The 18,880-nt window shown below is 35.9% G+C and overlaps 1 pseudogene; it reads left to right on the forward strand.

Annotated features, from left to right (window-relative positions):
• The first annotated feature begins 16,210 nt into the window (after nucleotides 1-16,210).
• On the forward strand, nucleotides 16,211-17,492 carry LOC138149003 (protein kinase C zeta type pseudogene; annotated as a pseudogene).
• The last annotated feature ends 1,388 nt before the right edge of the window (nucleotides 17,493-18,880 follow it).

Genomic DNA, 18,880 nt, shown 5'->3' on the forward strand with positions numbered 1-18,880 from the left:
GTTAATTCCAATATTATATAAACTATTTGGGAAAATAGGTAAAGAAAGAGTCCTACCAAGTTTTTTCTATAACTCAGATATGATTTTGATACCTAAACCAAAGAAAGCAAAAAAGAAAGAAAACTATAGGAATTAATGAATATCTATGCAAAAATTTTAAATAAAACACTAATAAGGGGATTACAACACTATATCACAAAGATCATATACTATGACCAGGTGAGATTTATACTAGCAATACAGGAAGGGTTCAATATTAGGAAAACTATCAGTATAATTGACTACATCAATAACAAAAACAACAAAGATCATACAATTATATCAATAGATGCAGAAAAAGCCTTTGATAAAATGCAACTCCCTTTTCTATTAAAAACATTAGAAAGCATAGGAATAAATGAAGCCTTTGGATATCTATCTAAAACCAAGATCAAGAATTACCTGTAATGGTACCCAACAAATCTTGCCATTAAGATCAGAAATAAAACAAGAATGTTCATTATCATTACTGTTATTCAATACTGTAACAGAAATACTAGCCATAGAATTAGATAAGAATAATAAGATAATATTATAATTATTTTATATAATATTATCTATTATTGTTTTTATATATTATATTATTACATAATTGTTTTCTATATAAGGTATAATTATTATGAATATTATGATAATAAGATAAGAAAAATAAATTGAAGAAATAAGAATACACAACAAAGAAACAAAATATCATTCTTTGCAGATGATATGATGGTGTATTGAGAGAATCTTAGAGATCAGCTAAAAAAACCAGTTGATACAATTAACAACTTTAGCAAAGTTGTAGAATATAAAATAAACCTACTTAAGTCATTAGCTTTTTGACATATTACCAACAAAACCCAACAAGAAGAGAAAGAAAGAAATTCTATTTAAAATAACTTTAGACAGTATAAAGTAATTGGCAGTCTACCTGCCAAGACAAACCCAGGAACTATATGAACACAATTATAAAACATTTTTTTTCACATAAGATATAACTATACAAGTCAAGAAATATTAATTACGTATAGATAGGCCAAGACAATATAATAAAATGCCAATTCAACTTAAATTAATTTATTTATTCAGGGCTATACCAATCAAACTACCAAAGAATTATTTCAGAGAGCTAAAAAAAAAAATTCATCTGAAGGAAAAAAGATCAAGAATCAATGAAAAAAATATGCAGGAAGACAGCCCAGTACTACCAGATTTCAAACTGTATTACAAAGAAATAATCATCAAAATAATTTGGTACTGGATAAGAAATAGAGCAGTGGATCAGTGGAATAGATTAGGTACATAATACTTAGTAGTAAATGACCATAGTCATCTAGTGTTTCATAAACCCAAAGACCCAAGATTCTGGGGTAAGAATTCACCAGTTGACAAAAATTTCTGGGAAAACTAAAAGTTTGGCAGAAATTAGGCATAGACCAACATCTCACACCATATACCAAGATAAGTTCAAAATAGGTAAATGATTCAGACATAAAGGGTAAAAAAATTTGAGGAACATAGAAAAATATGCCTGTCAGGTCTATACCTAAGGGAAGAGTTCGTGATCAAATGAAAATTAAAATGAATAATTTTGATTATATGAAATAAAAAAAAAAATTGCACAAAAATGTGTTCATTAGCCCTGGCTAGGATATCCTCATAAAAGAGCAGTAACACTTCTTCCAGAAGAAAAAGATGCAGTAGCAGACTATCTCCAGCAGATGGCAGCAACAGCTTGTTGGAGAAATGGTAGGAACTTCAGAGGGAGAGGGCAATGGGAGAGTGTGAATCTTCAATGGGTGATGATGGCTGGGAAGATAGAGTGAGGCAGCAGGAGCAAGAGGAACTTTGGGACCATATCAAAGGAGTTATGGGAAGCCAAGTGGTACAATGAATAGAACTCTGGGCCTGAGTTCAAATTTGACCTCAGATACTTACTAGCTGTATGATCTTGGGCAGGTCACTTAACCTTTGTTTACCTCAGTTTCCTCATATGTAAAATGAGGATCATGATAGCACCAACCTCCCAGAATTGGAGTGATATCAAATGAGATAATTGTAAAGCACTTAGCACAGTGCCAGGTATATATCAAGCCCTATATAAACACTATTTGTTGTTATTATCATTATTATTGTGGAAGAGCTAGGAAGCAATAGGGATAGGGAGTTGCTGGGAGACAGAATCGGAAGATACATTCCAGCTATAATGCATTCACTGTAAATGGACTTGTTCAGGGATTACTTCCTTCTTCATTAGTAGTATAAGAGTCTATGCTTTATGAGATCTAAGGGGCAAAATCTTTACAAAGGGGAAAGCAGGTATCAGGGAGGACTTTATGGACACTGGCATTTAAATTGGGTTCTGAAGGATGGGTCGGAATTTCATCAGAGAAAGGGTAGAGAAGACATTATCATGGGAGTGGGAGACAATAGACACATACTATTGTATGAGGGGACAGAGTTCCCTCTTAGAAAGCCTTCTCTTCCTCTCCTCAGTTGAAAGTGATATCTTCATCCTCAGATTTTCCTAGAACAGGGGTTCATGTTTTTTCATGAATTTGCTTTAAATTTTCATGTTTTAAAATTTAAAAAATTAAATCTTCAAATTCATGAAATTGCTTTAAAATTTTTTAACTGTATTCTAATATAATCACTTTCCTTTGATATCCTATATGTTTTATTTGTACATTTAAAATATTATTCTGAGAACAATCTTATTCTACATTTAAAAAACATTATTCTGAGAATGGGTCTATGGGCATTACCAAAGTCTGTGCTAGGACCAGACGGTGCCAAAGGGGTCCATGACACAGAAAAGGTTAAGAGCCCCTGTCCTAGAGGATTGAATCTGGATCTCCTGTTTGCCATGCTCAGACCCTGTGTCAGACTGATCTGTGTATATGGCATCTCAGCACTGCTTTGCAGAGGATCTTGTCATATAGTAGGCACTTAATAAATGTTTGTAGCATGAATAAATGTGTGTTGACTATGGTAGGAAGCATATGTGTGGGAAAATAATCTGAAAAAAAAAGCCCAAAAAGAGAAAACCTTCAGAAATTCTATCTTGAGTGATAGACCACAATAGTTGGGAAATCTGTTCCCTGGCTTCCAGCATGCTAACTCACCAGGGGCAGGACACTGTCATCCTATCCTAATTAAATATTATTACCATTGTTCTCAACCATGTGTCCTTGATAAATTGATTGAATTCTTCCTCAATCTGACAGCCTCTGTGTTTTCCACTGATTGCACTGATTGATAGTATTGAGTTTGTCACCTTTTCAAGGTCAAAGTCTGGTTTGACTTTGGCTGCTCAGCTTTGATCTGTGCCTTCCAGGCAGCTCCTCTTTCTCCCTTCTCCCTCCCTAAAAATCCCCTGAAAAAGTCCCAACTATTTTCAGGAACATTCAATATCTTCTCACTGTGCCCTTGAGCTGGGGATAAGCCTTTTGCCTTTACCACTTCTAAGAGTATCAACCACTGAGGATAGAAGCTGGAATCCTGTTTATGAAAACGATTTCTTTCTGGGGTTTCAGATTCTTCATTTAGGAAATGAAGAAGTTGGACTAGATGACCTCTGAGGTCCCATCTAGCCCTAGAGTCTAAAATGTGTGTGACATTTTTTTGGAGGTGAGATGGGGTGGGGTGGAGGGTCTGAATCTGTGATCTCATTTGATATAGGGAGTTCCTGGTCAGGAAATGGTCTCTACCAAAATAGATTGTCACCTGCTCTATAACTTAGAGTCCTTGAGGACAACTGAGGGGCACTAAGAGGTCAAGTCACTTAGCCAGTATATCTCATAGGTGAGACTTGAACCCAGGAATTCTTGACTCTGAGGACAGTCGTTTGTACATATGGCAACATAACCTTGAATACTCATGAGTCCTTTCATTACCTGTTGCTGTCCCAGAAGAGAGTAACAAATAGGTCCTGAAAGAAGAGGGTAAAAACTAAATGTTGCATAACCACCAGGGTTTTATAGATCTATAAACTGTTGTTCTGCATAGGCATGATTAGCTACCATGCATCTGCCTGGTACAGACCAATACTCTTTGTGGTCAGCAGGTGAGCCTTTGGATAGCCTCTCTATCTAAAACCAAGACTACCCTGGTGGCCCCCGGATGCTGCAGTACGCAAAGGCCTGATCAACGTGGTGTCAAGTGGACCCACCAACCACAAGGGCCACTGCCAGGCCTATCACTGCAGGGCCAGGACTGGATGAAGCAGGGTAAGAGTCAAATGCAGGGCCCCTGGCAGGGGCAGCAACTACTCCTGGGACTACCAATCCACAGTCCAGAAATGTAAAAAGCCCCTATCTGGACTGCCAGGGACCAGGATGTCAGAGTGAACCCTGGTTGCTCCAATCCCCCCTCTGACCCTGAAAACATAGTGATTATTGCCCCAGGGAAAAACCTTAAACAGTAACTGCTTGGGAACCCTAAAAGAAGGGTGTGGCTATGGCCCTGCCTCAAAATGGGTAAAAAGCAGACTGCAAAGACAAAGACTCTGGAGTCCTACTATCTTGAGAGGGAGGAACAAAATTCAGAGGGAGACAGTGATAACTCCACACCCACAGCTGAAGCTACAACAGAGAACTAGTCTCAAGCACAGAAAGCATTCCTAGATGAGCTCAAAAGGAACTTTGAAAACCATATTAAAGAGATAGAAAATAAAACAAATATTTCTTTTAAAATCAAAATTGCAAAATTAGAAAAACATTACAATGAAGAAAACAGCTCCCTAGAAAGCAAAATGTGTGATATGGAAAAGAAGCTCCAAAAACTAACTGAGGAAAATAATTTGCTAAAAACTAGAATCAACCAAATTGAAGCAAATAACTCTATGAGGAACCAAGAATTACTCAAACAAAACATTAAGAATGAAAAATTAGGAAAAGAGGTAAACTATCTCAATGGAAAAATAACTGACCTGGGAAACAGATTCAGGAGAGATAATCTGAGAATCATAGGCTTACCAGAAAATCATTATGAAAAAATGAGCCTATATAACATCTTCCAAGAGCTCATCAAAGAATACTACCCTGAGATACCAGAACCAGAGGCTAAAATAAAAATAGAGAGAATCCACTGGACACTTCCTGAAAGAGATCCCAAATTGAAAAGTTTGTGAAATGTTGTGGCCAAACTCCAGAACTACCAGGTAAAGGAGGAAATACTACAAGCGGACAGAGAGAAACAATTCAAATATTGCAGAACCACAGTGAGGATCACACAGGATCTGGCAGTCTCTACACTGAAAGATTGGAGGAAGTGGAATATAATTTTTCACAAGGCAAAAGAGCTCGGGTTGCAACCAAGGATCACCTACCCAGTGAAACTGAGCATATTCTTCCAGCAAGGAGATGGTCATTCAATGATATAACAGATTTCCAGACCTTCCTGATGAAAAAGCCAGAGCTCAATGGAAAATTCAACCTCCAATTATGAGATGCAAGAGAGACATAGAAAGGTAAAAAAGGAAAACACACACACACACTGTTATTTAATAAGAGCAAACTGTTCATAGACAAGTAGAGGGTATGGGTATAAATTACACAAAATGACAATTAAAAAAAACCTTATTAAGGGCTACAAAGGGACTGCAATGAAAGAAGATGAAGGAATGAATCAGAAAAGGGTAAATTATGGCACACAAAGAGGCATGAAAATAATATAGTACAGGGAAAAAAGGGAGGGAGATGAGCATTATATGAACTTTTCCCTCATTGGTTCTGGTGCAAGGAGGGAATAACACAACCAGTTAAGCATAGGACTCTATCAAGAAGAGACACAAAATGTATCATAATAGAGGGAAGAGAGAGGAGCTTTGCATGAGATCTGTTCCTGTCAATCTCAGTTCAAAGAAGAAATAACACTCTACATTAACCATAAAAATCTATCATATCCTACAGGCAGTAAGAGGGGGGAAGGGCTACAAAAGGCGGGGGTGGCTAGAAGGAAGGGAATAAGTAAGGAGGAAGAGGAGGAAAAGGGAGGGGAGCTGATAAGAAGGGAATACTGAGGAAGGTGGTGGTCAAAAACAAAACTCTTAAGGAGGGGAAGGGAGAAGGGGAGAAAAATAAAAGCATAAACAGGGGAGGGAATAGGATGGAGGGAGAGAGACAGATAGTAATCATAACAGTGAATGTGAATGGGATGAGCTCTCCCATAAAACACAGGCTGATAGCAGAATGGATTAAAAAACATAATCCTACAATATGCTGTTTACAAGAAACACATCTGAAACAGAGGGATACACACAGGGTAAAGGTAAAAGGCTGGAGTAAAATATATCATGCCTCAGCTAAAGTAAAAAAAGCAGGGGCAGCAATCCTTATCTCAGATAAAGCAAAAGCAAAAATTGATCTAATTAAAAGAGATAAGGAAGGAAACTATAGGCTGCTAAAAGGCACCATCGAGAATGAAGCAATATCTTTACTTAACATATATGCACCAAGTGGTATAGCATCCAAATTGCTGGTGAAGGTAAGGGAATTAGAGGAAGAAATAGATAGCAAAACTTAGTGGGGGACCTTAATCTTCCCCATTCTGAACTTGATAAATCCAAACTCAAAATAAACAAGAAAGAAGTTAAGGAGGTGAATAGAATTTTAGAGAGGGTAAGTGTGGTAGATCTCTGGGGAAAACTGAATGGGGATTAAAAAGGAATATACCTTCTTCTCAGTGGTACATGGCACATATACAAAAATCAACCATGTACTAGGACATAAAAACCTCACAATTCAGTGCAGAAAGGCAGAAATATTAAATGCATCATTCTCAGATAACAATGCAATAAAAATCATATGCAATAAAGGGCCATAGAAAGACTAAAAACTAATATGAAACTAAACAATTTAATCCTAAAGAATGAGTAGATCAAACAAGAGATTATAGAAAAAAATCAGTAACTTCATTCAAGAGAATGACAATAATGAGACAACATACCAAAATGTGTGGGATGCAGCAAAGGCAGTTCTTAGGGAAGTTTTATATCTCTGAGTGCATACATGAATAAATTAGAGAAAAGGGAGGTCAATGAATTGGACATGCAACTGAAAAAGCTAGAAAAAGAACAAATTGAAAATCCACAATTAAATACTAAATTAGAAATAATGAAAACCAAAGGAGAGATTAATAAAATTGAAATTAAGAAAACTATTGAATTAATAAATAAACTAAGAGGTAGTTTTATGAAAATGATAGACCCTTAACGAATATGATAAAAAAAGAAAGAAGAAAACCAAATTATGAGTGTCAAAAATGAAAAGGGTGAATCTACCTCAAATGAAGAGGAAATTAAAATAATTAGGAAATATTTTGCCAAAGTATATGCACATAAATTTGACAATCTTACTGAAATGGATGAATATTTACAAAAATATAAGCTGCCAAGACTAACTGAAGAGGAAGTAAATTACTTAAATAACCCCATCACAGAAAAAGAAATTGAACAAGTCATCACTGAACTCCCTAGGAAAAAATCTCCAGGGCCAGACAGATTTAGTAGTGAATTCTATCAAATATTCAAAGAACAATTGATTCCAATACTCTACAAACTATTTGGCAAAATTAGTGAAGAAGGAGTCCTACCAAATTCTTTTTATGACACAAACATGGTACTGATACCTAAATCAGGAAGAGATAAAACAGAAAAAGAAAATTATACACCAATTTCCCTCATGAATATAGATGCAAAAATTTTAAATTAAATATTAGCAAAAAGACTACAGCAACTTATCACAAGAATAATACACTTTGATCAAGTAGGATTTATTCCAGGAATGCAAAGATGGTTTAATATTAGGAAAACCATCAGTATAATTGGTCATATCAACAATAAAACTAGCAAAAACCACATGATTATCTCAATAGATACAGAAAAGGCTTTTGACAAAATACAACATCCATTCCTATTAAAAACACTGGAAAGCATAGGAATAAATGGAGTCTTCCTTAAAATAATAAGTAGGATATATTTAAAGACATCAGCAAGTATTATATGTAATGGGGATAAGCTAGAAGCATTTCCAATAAGATCAGGGGTGAAACAAGGGTGTCCACTATCACCCCCCTTATTCAATCTGGTACTAGAAATGTTAACAGTAGCAATTAGAGAAGAATAAGAAATCAAAGTAATCAACTTAGGCAAAGAAGAGACCAAGTTTTCACTCTTTGCAGATGATATGATGATATACTTAGAGAATCCTAAAGAATCAAGTGAAAAACTACTTGAGACAATAAATAAATTCGGCAAAGTTGCAGGATGTAAAATAAACCCACATAAATCCTTGGCATTCCTGTGTATATATATATTTTTAAGCAATCGGGGTTAAGTAACTTGCTCAAGGTTACACGGCCAGTTATTTCTGGGTGTAGTGCTAAGTATCTGAGCCCGGATTTGATCCAGGTCATCCTGACACTGGGGCTGGTGCTCTTACTCGCTGAGCCACCTGGCCGCCTCTAAGCAATTGGGGTTAAGTAACTTGCTCAAGGTTACATGGCCAGGTGTTTCTGGGTGGGTGCTAAGTGTCTGAGCCCGGGATTTGATCTCCAGGTCTTCTCAACACTGGAGCCGGTGCTCTTACTCGCTGTGCTACCTGGCCGTCCCCATTCCTGTATATTTCTAATGAAATCCGACAGCAAGAGAGAGAAAGAGAAATCCCATTTAAAGTTACTGTAGACATTATAAAATATTTAGGAATCTATCTGCCAAAACAAACCCAAGACCTATATGAAGACAACTACAAAACACTTTTCCCACAAATAAAGTCAGATCTAACTAATCGGAAAAACATCAATTGCTAGTGGCTGGGTCGAGCTAATAGAAGAAAAATGACAATTTTACCTAAATTAAATTACATATTTAGTGCCATACCAATCAATTTAACAAAAAATTACTTTATAGAACTAGAAAAAATAGTAAGAAAATTCATTTGGAAGAACAAAAGTTTCAGAATATCAAGGGAATTAATGAAAAGAAATGCTAGGGAAGGTGGACTAGCTATACCAGATTTCAATCTGTATTATAAAGCAGCAGTCATCAAAACTACTTGGTACTGCCTGAGGAATAGAGCAGTGGGTCAGTGAAATAGATTGGGTACATGAGACTCAGCAGTTAATGACTTATAATAATCTACTCTTTGATAAACCCAAAGACATCAGATTTTGGGATAAGAACTCACTATTTGAGAAAAACTGCTGGGAAAACTGGAATATAGTAGGGTAGAAACTGGTCATGGACCATTATCTAACACCATATACCAAAATCAAGTCTAAATGGGTGCATGATCTAGGTATAAAGGATGATACTGTAAGTAATCTGGGAAAGCAAGGAATAGTTTACCTGTCAGATTTATGGAGAGGGGAAGACTTCATGAGCAAACAAGAATTAGAGAGCATTATAAAAAGCAAAATGGATAACTTTGATTACATGAAATTGAAAAGCTTCTGTACAAACAAAGCCAAAGTAACCAAGATTAAGAGGGAGGTGGGAAGTTGGGAAAGAATTTTTACAACCAATGTGTCTGATAAAGGCCTCATTTCTAAAATATACAGAGAATTGAGTAAAATCTATAAGAATACAAGTCATTCCCCAATTGATAAATGGTCAAAGGATATGAACAGGCAGTTCTTAGAGGAAGAAATTAAAGATATCTACAAGCATATGAAAAAATGCTCTAAATCACTATTGATTAGACAAATGCAAATTAAAACAATTCTGAGGTACCACATCCCACCGGTCAGATTGGCTAAGGTGACAAAACAGGTAAATGATAAATGCTTGAGAGGATGTGGAAAAATTGGAAAACTAATACATTGCTGGTGGAGTTGTGAGCTGATCCAACCATTCTGGAGAGCAATCTGGCTCTATGCCCAAAGGGCTATAAATAATTTCATATCCTTTGACCCAGCAATACCACTTCTAGGGTTGTATCCCAAAAAGATCATAGAAGTGGGAGGAAGACCCATATGTACAAAAATATTTATGGCAGCTCTTTTTGTGGTGACAAAGAATTGGAACTTAAAGGGACGCCCATAAATTGGGGAAGGGCTAAACAAGTTATGGTATATGAATGTAATGGAATACTATTGCTCCATAAGAAACGAAGACCAGATGGACTTCATATTTACCTGGAGAGGCTTATACGAACTGATGTTGAGTGAGAAGAGCAGAACCAGGAAAAATTTGTACACAATTACAGATAAATTGTATGTGTGATGACCAACTTTGATAGACTGGACTCTTCTCAGAAATGCAGGGTTATAAGTAAACTCTGAAAGACTCATGGTGGAGAGAGATGTCTACATTGAGAGAAAGAACTAGAAATAACAGAGTTTGAATGTAGATTGAAGCAAATTACCTTCTCTCTTTCTTTTTCTTGTTTGGTTTTGTTTCCTCTTTCCCATTGTTCATTCCACCTGATACAATCCTTCTTTGTAACCTGACCAATATCTAATGTGAAAATATCTGCAGATCCTGTGCCTGATTGTATGCTGCTATGGGGGGTGGGGGGGGGCAGGAGGAGAGGAAAGGGAAGAAAATTTGAAACTCAAAGAACTGGGAAACTGAATCTTGTAAACTGAAAGTAAACGAACAAGTTAATAAAGACCAAAAAAAAAAAAAAAAAGAAATGTTAGTTGATTACCATCAGTGTCTTATTATATTTTTGTCCTTTAATCCCTCTACTAGCCTGTGAACTCCATGAGGAAAATGGCCTCATATTATCCATTCTGTTTCTCTCCTACTACCTCTCACAGTGCTCTGCAGAAAATAAATTGATAAAAGTTTGTTGAATGAACAGATGATGGATGTCAGTATCTAATCCCTTTACTAGACTATAATTTTCATTAGAGTAGTGACTTTGTCTTAGCTAAACTTTGTATCTCTCCTAGTGGGGAGCACAGTACTCTGTGCACAGTAGGAACTTAATAAATGCTTGTTGAATGGCATTAATAATAACTCATGTTTCTGTAGTACTTAAGGATACAGACCTTGCTTTGGATGCTTTTGAACAAAATATTTTTCTTAGAGGCATCATGGTAGAGTGGATAAAATGACAGATTTGGAGTCAAGATACCTTGGTTTTAATACCTACCCAGATACTTCCTTGGTATGGGATCACAGGCCATTCACTTAGGTCTCAGAATATCAGTTTCTTCATTTTCAAAATGAATACTTCCACTACCTATCTCACATGGGATATTGTGAGAGAAGCATTTTGAAAACCCTAAAACACCCTATCCATAGGAGCAGTTATTATCTCTATTTTATAGTGAAGTCAAGTCCTTAACACTTGGCCCAAGGTTATACAGCCAATAAGTCTGATGATTGAGCTTAAACCTAGGACTTCTGATAAGGACCAATATGCCTAAGATTTTTTAGGGATAGTCTAGTGCCTAGCTGTCCAGAGGCACAACAGTGTGTACCTGTTCATTTAAGTATTTAACCATCATCCATATATACAGCATACATATGTATGTATACATATATGTGCACATATGTATATATTTGTGTATGTATGTGTGTATGTATATATTTGGTCAGGACCTGTCATTCACCCTTGTAGGGCTGTGGTCTCCAAAATGAAGTGTGTGAATTTCAAGGAGTCTACTTGATAATCCACTTGGATATGGAAGTAAAAACACTAGTACTTCTAATTCTAGGCATTTTTATCTAACAAAAATAAATTTTATCATTATTTAGTATATGGATTAACACTAGCAAATTCATTCAGTCTATAGGTCAAATGGTCACACATTACTTTGGTATCAGTATGTGGGGAGTCCTGAGGCTCAAATGTGATTGTATTGACAGTGGTGCCCTTATTAATTTGTTTCCTTTTAGTATATTACAACGAATTTCAATTTATATGTGCCTACTTAAGTCAGGTCAAAGATTATACTATCTAGTTTTAACTAAACTAACTTTCACAACAAAATGGCTTAAAGAGAATCTGGCAAAGAAAACATGGTTTGAAGATAATGCTAATACTGTGAACAATAAAACAGTGCTGGAGCTTGCACATCTAATTTGAATAGGAGCTCTTTGTCAGCCCCAATGTGGGACAAAAACAATGACATCTAATTAGAGCTTACAAAAACATGAGAGATTATTAAGATTATTTGAAATATGGGTGTATATCCACCATCATTAATAATGAAACTCATGATAAGTTTGTATTTTCCCTTGAGTTATGACCTAGTGATAGTGTAAAACCATTCAAAACTAGGCTTTTATGGTCCAAAAGGTGTTACCTATAAAACTCTACTCCCATCGAGTATCAAACTAAACTAGGCTTTGAACCACATTTCCAAATTATTCTATCACAAAGTGTTAAACTAAGATTATAAAAAATAATGAAGTGTATCTTATCATTATTCTTACTAAATGTGTAATTAATAATATTTTAGGGAGGTGGAGCCAAGATGGCTGAGTAAAAGCAGGAACTTGCTTAAGCTCCTGCTCCAACCACCTCCAATACCTGTAAAAAAATGACCCTAAACAAATTTTAGAGCTACAGAACCCCCAAAGTTATAGAGAGAAACAAATCTCCCACTGAAGGCAGCCTGAAAGGCTGATAGGAAGAGTCCATTGCACCATGCTGGGAGGTGAGCACTCCCACATGAGGGTCCCAGACCTGGGGTAACCCTGACCAGCAGCCCAGACTTGCCAAAGCAGACTTCAGGAGAGTGAATCACTGGTACCTGTGGCAGTTTCCAGACTTCTCAACCCATAAACACCAAAGAGAAAGTAAAAGGTCAGTGGGTAACCTTGTTGATCGAGGGTAAGGGAAGAGTACAGTCTGGCCCCTGCCTCCAGGGCAAGAAGTGGTGGAGGCACAGCAGCTGCAGCTGCTGCCACATGGCTACATCTGGAGCTCTTGGCCTACAGATTGTAAGGGGACAAAGCAACCATTTAGAGGGTAATCACTCTTGCTTTGACCTGCTTGGATCTGGGTCACTGTCTTGGGTGGTGGTCCTGGGGTATGTGGCCAGTGTGCCACAGTTTGTGGTGGCTGAAGGGAGACCACCTTCCTCATAGCTCAGACAGAGCTCTGACAACAACTGTGAAAACCCCAGCAATTTGAGGCACAACTCCCTCCACTCTGGAAGCAGAGTTCTACCATGGCAAAGAGCTCAAAAGTCAAGTAATTGACTGGTAAGAGGAGCAAGCACAATCAGACCATAGAATCCTTTTATGGGTACAAAAAAAGATCAAAACATGGATCCAGAAGAAGGCAACAAAGTCAGAACTCCTGCATCAAAAACTTCCAAGAAAAATATGAATTTGTTACAGGCCATGGAGGAGCTCAAGAAGGATTTTGAAAATCAAGTAAGAGCAGTGAAAGAAAAATTGGGAAGAGAAATGAGAATGATACAAGAAAATCATGAAAAGCAAGTCAGCAGCTTGCTAATGGAGACCCAAAAATATACTGAAGAAAATAACACCTTAAAAAATAGACTTAACTCAAATGCAAAAAAGGCCCAAAAAGACAATGAGGAGAAGAATAACTTAAAAAGCTAAATTAGTCAGATGGAAAAGGAATTTAAAAAGTTCACTGAAGAAAATTATTCCTTCAAAATTAGATTGGAGCAAATGGAAGCTAATGGCTTTATGAGAAATCAAGATGCTATAAAACAAATCCAAACAAATGAAAAAATAGAAGGCAATGTGAAATATCTCATTGGAAAAACCACTGACCTGGAAAATAGATCCAGGAGATATAATAAAAAAATTATTAGACTACCTGAAAGCCATGATCAAAAAAGTAGCCTAGACACCATCTTTCAAGAAATTTTCAAGGAAAATTGCCCTGATATTCTAGAACCAGAGGGCAAAATAGAAATAGAAAGAATTCACTGATCACCTCTTGAAAAAGATCCCCAAAAGAAAACTTCTAGGAATATTATAGCCAATTTCCAGAGTTCTCAGGTCAAGGAGAAATATTACAAGTTGTCAGGAAGAAACAATTTGAATATTGTGGAAACACAATCAGGATAACACAAGATCTAGCAGCTTCTACATTAAGGGATTGAAGAGCTTGGAATATGATATTCCAGAGGTCAAAGGAGTTAGGATTAAAACAAGGAATCACCTACCCAGCAAAACTGAATATAATACTTTGGGGCAGGGGGGGGGGAATAGAAATTCAATGAAATAGAGGATTTTCAAGCATTCTTGATGAAAAAACCAGAGCTGGGTAGAAAATTTAACTTTCAACTACAAGAAATAAAAGAAGCATGAGAAGGTAAACAGGAAAAAGAAATCATAAGGAACTTATTAAAGTGGAACTATTCACATTCCTACATTGTACAAAGATAATTGTTATTCATGAGATGACTTTTCTCAGCATGAGGATAGTTGAAGGGAATATATGTGTGTGTGTATACACATACATACATATATGCATAGGAGGGTGTATGTATATATAAATATATGTGTGTGTGCATATATGTGTACATGTATACATAGAGGGCACAGGATGAGTTGAATATGAAGGGATGATATCTAAAAAATAAAATTAAGAGGTGAGAGAGGAATATATTGGGAGAAGGGGGAAGGGAGAGATAGAATAGGGTACATTATCTCATATAAAAGAGGCAAGAGAAAACCATTACAATGGAGGGCAAGAGCAGGAAGGTGAAAGGCAATACGCTCATTGAATTTGGCTTAAGGAGGGAATAACATACACACTCAATTTAGTATCTTACCCTACAGGAAAGTAGGGGGAAGGGAGTAAGAGGAGGGATGATAGAAGGGAGGGCAGATTGGGGGAGAGGGTAGTTAGAAGCAAACACTTTTGAAAAGGGAAAGGGTCAAAGTAGAAAATACAAAAAGTGGGGGGGTGGTATAGGATGGAAGGAAATATAGTTAGTCTTTCATAATATAACTACTATGGAAATGATTTGGGTAACTACACGTGTACAACCTATATTGAATTGCTTATCCTCCCTGGGGGGGGGTGGGGTGAGGAGTAAAGAAGGGAAAAGTTGGGGGGGGGTGGGGGAGGATATAAGAGAAAGCAGATTAGGGGAAGGGGTGTTCAGTAGGCTTCCCGTCTTGGGTTGGGGGTAGGGGAATACAGGCAGAAAAATTTGTAACTCAAAATCTTGTGGAAATGAATGTTGCAAACTAAAAATAAATAAATGAATTTGAAAAAAACAAAAAAAATATTTTAGCAAAAGCGGAATTTTTTGCACATTAACAAATAAAAGAAAACATTTAAATATTATTTATTTTTATTTCATTCTCCTTATCTGTGTTATTGTACATGTGTTATGATCCCTATAATACACTGGTAAGTAGTGAATACATATAATTTATAAATATACATATTCATGGCATTTTGTGTTAAAAATTTTTTGCTGATGAGATATGTGATAAAAATTTTGTAGACCATTATTTATGGTATTCTTGGTGGAGAAGTTTCCCTTACTGATGTAGATTAGCAATGTTCTGCAAATTGTTGTCTTAGTTTCCTGGGGTACTAAGAGGTTAAATGATTTGTCCAAGGTCATACAGCAAGTATGTGCCAGACTAAACTCAGTTCTTTATTGTCTCTGGGACTCATCCTCTATCTACTTTTTCACAATTCCTCTATATTATTATTGGAAAAAGAGGGATTGCTTGACCCTTATTCTACTGTGCAGAACTGTATAATTTGTGATACTGTGTAATATAGTATAACACTAATAATATTATAGTAATTTATACTACGTGGACTGCCAATAGACCCGGTTATATCTTTTAGGTAGGAGGTTAGGATAGGACATTACCCCCTACAAAAGGATGTCACACCAATAAGATCTTTGAATTTCCCTTCTTGGCAGTATCAAAGTTTCTTGTGGGAATGTCAGGTCTTTGGCACTCGATCCTGTACTAGGCTATACCAGATTCATCAGCATGATGAACTTTGTGACCATTTACTTTTAGATGGAATTTTGTATCTTATCTTCTCAAATGGAAATAAAAGAAGCTTTTGCCAATATTGTGTACATAGAGGTGAAGGACTTGTCATTTCTGTTTTTTTTTCTAGAATTCTATTAGAAACCAGAAATATCCTACCTAGGAAAGCCAGATCTATCCACCACTAAGGAGCCAGAAAATGGAGAAGGCTCTAACAAGTAAATGGGCATCTGTTTTAAGTCAGACACTTTAACATAATAGTATACTATGGACACTACGATGAAAAGATTTGGGGTCTTGGAAGACAAGGCTTCAAGTGTATCAGGTGAAACTACTGGTACAAGTGTACAAGTATGGTCTATGAATATTGTTAAATATTCATACTCCCTGAAAAAGGCATGTGCATTTAAACCTCAAAGAGATGATAAAATAATCAAGTCAACTTCCTCAAAAGAAAGGGATGCATGTACATGTATTCCATCAACCTGGAAACATAACTGCATTGAAGAAAATTTTGAGGACATTAAATCAGTCATTGATGAAGTAGAGGAAATTAAAATATATATCTCAGAGACTCAGGCTCCAGGGCTTTGACTTAAGCAAAGTTATTGGATGGGGGAGTTATACTACATTTCTCTCAGCAACATTAAAAAAGAATGACCATGCCATGAAATAATAAAAAAGAAACTGGTCCACAATGATGAAGACAGAGATTGTGTACAGATTAGAGGCATGTATTTGAATCACGTATTTGATCCAGTAACCCATTCCTCATTGGCTTATGTTCCTACTTCTAAACAGAGAGTCCCTTGTTCCTTGTCATAGGGCATGTGAATGAAGGGGATCTCATGTTACATAGGCAAAGGCAAATAAAGCTTCTGGAAAAACATATCAGGTTTTATGTTGATGAAACAAGGACTTATCCATTGGGACTTAAAACTAGGTAATATATTCTTTACTGCCAAAAGTGATATCAAAAGAACACATTGCATTATGTTTGGGAAACATTGTCCTGTGACACAGCAGACACTTTCTGTGGGACATCAAATTACATTACATCAGAAATCCTCAAGGGAGAAGAATACAGGTTCAGTGCATATTGTAGGCCTTTGGGATCCTGATGCTTGAGATGATGGTAGGAAAATCTCCATTTGATATAATTACAGACAATCTAAACACTAAAGATTTTCCTTTCCAACCTATTGTTGAGAAGCCAATTTGAATCACCAGATTTCTCTCTGTTCAAGTCACCTTCATGTAAAAGGGATTTTAAAACAAGGTTCCCAAAGTGAGGCTTGGTTGTCAACCACAAATGGGATATTTTTAGGTAGCAGGTCTCACACGTTCTTCCACAATCTGCTAGAGAAGAAGGAGGCTCTCTCCATTTCACCCTCAGATAATGGATAACTGTGATCTGGATAACTTCAATGCACAGCTCACCAGTGAACCTGTGCAACTAGCCCCAGATATCAGAAATATGATAAAAAGAATAGACTAGCCAGAGTGTGAAGGATTTGAATGTATCAATCCCTTGTTGCTTTCTATAAATGAGTCAGTATGAATACGTGGTAACTGCTTGTAGACAAATAATGTGAATGAACTTCAAAATTTATTCTTAACTATCCTATATGCATGCAGAGCAGATCATTGTCTTTTAAAAATTGTTTAAAATCAAAGAAGAGAATATTTTGATAAATAGCTTCCTTCAAGAAATTATATATATATATATATATATATATATATATATATATATTTGCTTTTTGGAGGGCAATTGGGGTTAAGTCACTTGCCCAAGGTCATATGGCTAGTTAATATTTTTTTACAAGAATATTAGGATAACAGAATATATTATTTATCCGATTTATGGTTAGGTGAACATTTTATGAATAAACAAGAGACAGAGACCAAAGGTATAAAATGGATAATTTTGATTATATTAAATGAGAAAGATTTTGTTCAGAAAAAACAAATATAGCCAAGATTAGAAGGAAAGCAGAAAATTGGAAAAAATTATAAAGTTTATCAGATAATGGTCTCATTTCTAAAATGTATATAAAACTTTGTCAAATCTATAAGAATATGAGTCATTCCCCAGTTGAAAGATGATCAAAGGATATGAACCAGCAGTTCTTAAATGAAGAAATAAAAACAATTAGTAGTCATATAAAATGTTCTAAATCATTATTGATTAGAAAAATGCAGATTAAAGCAACATGGAGATATCATTTTATACCTACCAGATTAGCTAAAATGATAGAAGAGAAAACTGAAAAATTTTGAAGAGGATGTGGAAAACTTGGAACACTCATTCATAATTGCAAAGTGTACAAATTAATTGTAAAATGATTTATTTTGAAGAGCAATCTGGAATTATGCCCAAAGAGTTATTAAACTATCTATCTCCTTTGAGCCAGCAATAGTCGGTCAATTGCCAAAGATGATTAGGGAAAAAGAAAAAGAACCTATATGTTCTAAAATGTTTATAGCAGCTCTCTTTGTTGTGGCAAAGAACTGGAAATTGCAGGGATGCCTATCAATTGGGGAACAACTGAGCAAGTTGTGGTATATGACTGTGATGGAACACTACTTTGCCATAAGAAATGATGAGCTCAATGATTTTAGAAAAAACATGGAGAGACCTGCATAAAAATGAACAGTGAAATGAGCAAAACAAAAAAAATTATAGTAACAGCAATATTGTTTTAAGAATGACTGAGCACATAAGTCATTTTGTCTGTTATAAATACTGAAATTAACTATAAAAAACAAGACGCTATCTGCATTCAGAGTAAGAACTGATAGACGTATATTTACGTACATTTATAGACGTATATAAAATAATTTTACATATATACCTATTTGTGTTTAATGGTAACCATCTCTAGGGTGAGGGGGAGAAAAGAAAAGAAAGAAATTTACTTGATAATTTTGTTGTATATTTGAAAGAAA

The sequence above is a fragment of the Petaurus breviceps genome, unplaced genomic scaffold (genome assembly GCF_028583685.1).
Source record: "Petaurus breviceps papuanus isolate PSGF00001 unplaced genomic scaffold, PetGlider_PUasm1.0 90845, whole genome shotgun sequence".
In the NCBI taxonomy this organism is placed as follows: domain Eukaryota; kingdom Metazoa; phylum Chordata; class Mammalia; order Diprotodontia; family Petauridae; genus Petaurus; species Petaurus breviceps.